Below are 6,125 nucleotides of genomic sequence, written 5' to 3' on the forward strand. Positions count from 1 at the left end.
CGTCATACACCAAAGTTTGTGCACTAATTCTCTCTTCACGAATCATGCGTTCATATTCAGCTAACGATCTTTCTTGTTGCATCCGCAACCATTCTTCCGGAGATTTAATTTCTTCAGGTTTGACGGTCTGGTGATAAGTTCTTGCTGGAAGAGAGTCTACAGATCTGTCTCCCGGACCTGTTTCCTGACGTGCTCAACGAGTCTCCATTGTCACATGTCCTTAATCACACAAATTCGAGCCTCCAGGTGCCAGAGTTCCAACAGGACACCTGGTTATCGCTGGAGTTTCCATCGAACCTTGAAGAGATTGACTCATATCGTTCGGATCAACAAAAGCTCTTGCAATTCTAACACAAGCACGGATGGCGCCAATGAAGAAACACGGATCTAATCCCTAAGGATTTAGATCAATGAGTCCACAAGGTACGGGTCAAAACAATTACCAAACTCACGATACAAGCCCAATCTTTCAAGTCCAATGACGAAAAACTGCAAAAGAACCACCGTGAGCTCGTTACGGGAAGGACAAGAGGGGTGGTCTTCCCGTAACCACCCTCTGGCATGAGAATGAGTACCATTCTGAAAGAGAGTAAAGTACTTGAAGTATTTAGAGTAATTTGTGGGGAGTGAATGAATACATTGTGGAGATGATGAAGGTATTTATAGCCGAAGGTTAGGGGAATATTATTGGTCCAGCTGTCCTTTTCTGGAAGATGCTCATGTAAAAACCTGGACACGTGTCCGCATATGATAGGACGAGCTCAGATGGCCATGTGCACGGTTATAACAAACTCGCCACCTGTCTTTTTCTAATTGGTTGTTGCATCACGTGCTTCCCAAGAAAAAATTCTTGTAAATCTTCTAGAACGAAGTTAGTTAGTTAGTTGCAGATGTCCCTCTAACGTCACCCTCTATTAATCTTCGCGTGTGGGAATAATACCTCGCGGATGACTTCTGAGGACGTTCTGGTAAACCCGCAGGTAGTCTTTGGAATTTATTCTTATCTTTCCTCGAACTTGAGTTATGCGGGTGATTGAAACATTTTGCGGGTGACTTTTGGGGAAGTCCTAGTCAACTCGCGAATGATCTTTATGGGTATTTGGCTCTTTTTGCTACCATACCTCTATATACTTGATATTAAAAGAGAAAGAAGAAAGGAAAAGGTAAATCTTGAGACCTTAAATATCAATTAGGGTTAATATATATAGATGTGAGACATACTTAAAGAAACCCCCACTAATACCAAACGAAGTCACCACCACCCAAGTTCCAGAAAACTAGAATATCCATCATCATGTATGTAAGTAGAATTTTCTTCTTTATCTAATATCATGTAAGTTATGTAACATGGATTAAGATATTGATTTTTGTCATTTCTATTTAGGCATTCATGTAATCCCAAAACTAATTGTTGTTGATCAGTTCTTCATGTAAGTATATAAAACATGATAAATATTAAACCTATGAACCTGTTACGGCATGAAGAGTAGTAACCGCAGCAGGGTATGATGTAGTCGACATGCTTGTCATCTTGATCGAGTTCCCTTTTAGGATGTATAGTTAAGGATGGTGTTAGGGTTCTTGAGAGGAACCCGGTTTTATGAGAGAGGAGGGGGCACACAAAATTGTTATGTGTGTGTGATTAGGTTATGATGTTAATTTATTCTCTCTATATATACACCCAAGGGGAAACCCTTTATTAGCTATTAAGAGTAATATGGCCCATCAACAATTACCAAGCTAATATATAATAAGGTATAATTAATTATTTTGATTATTATTATTATATAAATGATAATGATGGTCATAAAAATAAATATATAAAATATATTTATTCTTACATTCTCCCACCTGGCCGAGTAATCATTTATTATGAGTATTAGATAAGCCTGATCAGGAGTTAACACTCATTTTAGTTTTAAACTCAAACTGGAGCAGAGAAATACAGTCATTGAATTGAACATCAGCTCAAGACCCCCATTAATCATATTACAGACCTTATTTAAAACCTAAGTAGTTATGATCAAAATTTTCAAGTAAGCCCTTCAGAACGTTTGATTTGTATTTAATTCGTCTATATGTCATTATGCATGCAGAACATATTAAGAGACTTACAAAATCAAAACTGATGAGGAAATTTAATAGTTAATCATTCATAGTACGATATGCAATTGTGCATGGTCATCAATAAACCCCTCATGATTATAAGCGCTTTCATAATACTTGTGGGTAATAGACCTTTAGTTATAGGATCCTTAAGCATATCATGAATGTATTCGATATGAAAATTTAGATTCCTCAATTCGTTCATAGACGAATAATTAATTTCATATCAAAAATTAATGCAGTACCTATCAAACTGTTACTGTTTGAGAAAACATGGTAGCTGACGTTATCACAATTAGTCTTCAATATATAAGTTAATTGGAGTATAATAAAACTTATGAGTCCACTAATAAATATTCAACAACATTTATTGACAACAACGTTGTAATTAATCAACATATTATGTTGTTATGACTTAGGTTGTTGTTATTAGTTCATTATGACTCCTCCATGACATAGATTTATCTACTAACATAAGAATATATCCCGAAAATTACATTTTCTTATCTCTGAATATGACAAAGTCTAGAGTAATATACCGGTTTGTATTCTCACTTCTTCTTTTAAATTATAGTCTTTCGTTTCTTTTAAAGATGTTTTAATACTCTTTTAGATGTTTCACATTAATCTAGGCATATCTAGTGTGCTACAATTTTGAGTAATATCTGAACGAGTATAGACTTGAACCTACATAAGGCTTCTACTTAATGAAGCATAAGGTAATAATGTCCGTTATAATATCTGAACGAGTTAGTAGGTATTTTCACATTAACTGGGATTGGAGTCGTGGCAATGCGTGGAACAAACATTGACTTCTACTTAATGATCCTATTATCCTCTAAATAGAGCAATATTGTTTGTTACATGTGTAAGGACCCATTTAAGATAAAACTTATAGAACAAAACTAATGACTCTTTGGGTCTATCTCAGAATGTTATGATATCTATTATGTAAGGGATATCTTTGAGATATTTCATATCAAAGTGTGTGAACAATGCTTTGACTTATGTAACATATACTTGTCAGAAGAATGTCATCTATATAAGGACAAGTTTGTTTTTAATTGCTCCCACTCATCTTGAGGTAGGTACATTAATCCACTTGGTTTTTGATGAAAATAATTGTATAAATATTTCATCAAATTTTGATGTTTGCATTAACCCATATATGAATTTTATTGACTTATAGACTAAATGTTCATTAACCTTCAGTTTATAACATTTATGTTGTTTTATGAGCATGTATATATGTAAGTCAGTTATTAGGGAAAGTTGTTTTAATGTTCATCTAATGTAGCTCTTAACTATTATAAGCTACTAGAACAATAATGATCCTTAAAGAAATCTTTTTTAATATAGGTAAGAAGATTCTTTGATGATTTATTTCTCCTTAAATATAACCTTTAACATCAATCGTGCTTCATAATGTCTTAACTTTTTTTTTATTGGGATTGTTTAGTTATGAACACTCTTAGGTGATTTAACCAAATCTCAAATGTTATTCTGACTTATGGAGTCAATTTTGCTAATAATAGCTTTATTCCATTCAGAAGATTGATTGATTTAATGGTTTAATTATAAGGGGTAGGATCATTAAACTTTCCAACATCCATTTCAACTTTAGTTAAGGAGGTTACATAATCATCAATGTCAGTAGGTTTTAAAACCTAGATGGCCTCCTAAGTTGATTATTGAGTAATTTTAAAAGTCTCAGTTTTATGGATTAGCTCTTAGTTAGGTTGTTATCATTTTCAGGATTCTAAGTGTGTAAGAGTTGGTGCAGTATGGTGTACAAGAGGTGTAACTGGAGTTAAATTTGGAGTTAAATTTATGGCTCACTTCCCCCCGCCTCTTGTACTTTTAACAAGTCATTATAAGGACTTTTACTGCTCCCACTAACCTTAGAAACCTTTAGGAAATTAGCTTACTTAGGGTCAATATTTAAAGACCAATAGATTCTAACAGAGAAACAAGTTAATAATATAAGTTGTTGTAGTTTCTCTTGGTGGGGAATAATTTAGTAAGAACTCTTAGTTTGCCCACGTTTAAGCAATAATGAAACTTTTGTAAGACTAGTAGCAAATTCTAAAGAGATAAGTTTTAATGGAATAATGCTGTGATGGAGCAGTGTCTTGTACAATAGGTGTGATTGATATATTATCAAGTTTTCACTCCACCGCCTCTTGTTAATCCTGTAAGTTATGATAGAGACACTTAAGGCTCCCACTGATCTTTAATATCTCGAGGAAAATTATAAGAGAAGTTTCAATGATGTATGTGACGTGAGAATTTCTCATATATATGTCAGATTTAATTTTATTTCATTAACGTCCAGATGTCATAATAAACTTAGGGACATATTTAGAAGAAATCATATTAAATATATATGAATGGATCTCTTTAAGACCGTGGATCATAGAATAGATATAAGTAATAGCCTTTTAAATTATAAAGAATTATGTCATAATATTTCGTTTGAATAAGTTCCACGAATGTAAGTGAAATATAACTTCTGGTGGACCCATACTTATTCATTAAGCCAGGTAATGTTTAGGACATCTAACACATGATTAAAATCACTAAGAATGATACTAGATGAAATTCACCCTCATCAACCATGTCATGATTTCTCATGAAATTTGGTTTTAATGAATGAATTTTATAAGTCTCATTTGACTTTTGTTAAATTCTAATTTGCATGATAACAAAAGTTGTGAAAGTATGTAGTATCATCTAATTCTATTTTATAAATGTTTCAATCCAGATATTGATAATAAATAATATGAGATTTTAAGATAAGAGTGACTTTATGTTGGCTATGCAAACCTCACAACGGTCATAATGTAGCTTAAGTATTGATACTAAATTCTGATTAATCTACAGAGTATTTAAGGTATCATAAAGCGTAACTAAAAGACAGATTATCATGGTTCAAATAACCTTAACATTTAAATTTGTCACTAACACTCATGTTAGTTATTTGTTGATTTCGGGTAAACATATAGAACTAGACTCAACCAATCATATGTTGATTGGAATATTAGGATTAGCAAACTTAAATATCATTAATATACAACTATCAATTTTAGCCAGTTGTTCTTTTGAATTATGGATAGTCTTGTTCCTTATGTCTAATCTAATGACATATTTTTGCAATGAGACTTCTCCTTAGAGAACTTAGAGCTGGAAGTAATACTTTTATTTTGTCTATGAACCTTAGAATTATCCTCTTTTAGGTTTTAGTGGTAGTGAGTTGAATAACATCTTATTTCCAGTACTATACATTTCTTTTCTTTTACATATGTTGCTGATCAACACACTCATTTTCCTTTGGTACTTCTGAGTGTTATAAATGATTCTTAAGGCATCAAATTATACTATTGAAAATTTTAGTATGTAATGTACTATAAAATTGTACTTATTTTCATGTATGAATACTTAATTTTATGGGTCATGGAATTGTACATTATGATGTATTCATGGATGCCATTTAACCTTATAGTTAGAATCTAGAAGGAATGCATGAATCTTATGAGTTATTTTGATTAGTTTTAGGAAAATGTAAATCAAGAATAACTCTAGTGATAACATTTATTTAAATAAGTTCTTGATTATCATTATCATAAAAGACATTTTGATTGACTCATCTCATTTGTTATGCTCTAGTTTTTAATAGAATGATTGTTATTAGAAATAGCAGTAGGATAGTCATATCATGTCTTAATAGATAATTAAAACTGAGAAAAGCTAAATGTTATTAAAACTCGTTATGACGTAAAACTTATATTATGTTTTAATATTAGAGTGGATGATTTGAATGAGATGGTTATTTATAGAAGAAAGTTATAGTGAGTAATGTTATGGGATATTAAAATAATACATATTAAAATTTATGATCATTCGATTAATGAATGATCATTAATGTGAGGATCATTATTGAAGATGTGATATGTCTATTATTAACATCAAACTAATAGACAATAATTGAAAGTTCTACTTAAACAAAAAATAAATCACCT

This window comes from Bidens hawaiensis, unplaced genomic scaffold (genome assembly GCF_021521415.1).
Source record: "Bidens hawaiensis isolate Kalapana, Puna unplaced genomic scaffold, B.hawaiensis_p1.1 tig00020995_1, whole genome shotgun sequence".
Lineage (NCBI taxonomy): Eukaryota > Viridiplantae > Streptophyta > Magnoliopsida > Asterales > Asteraceae > Bidens > Bidens hawaiensis.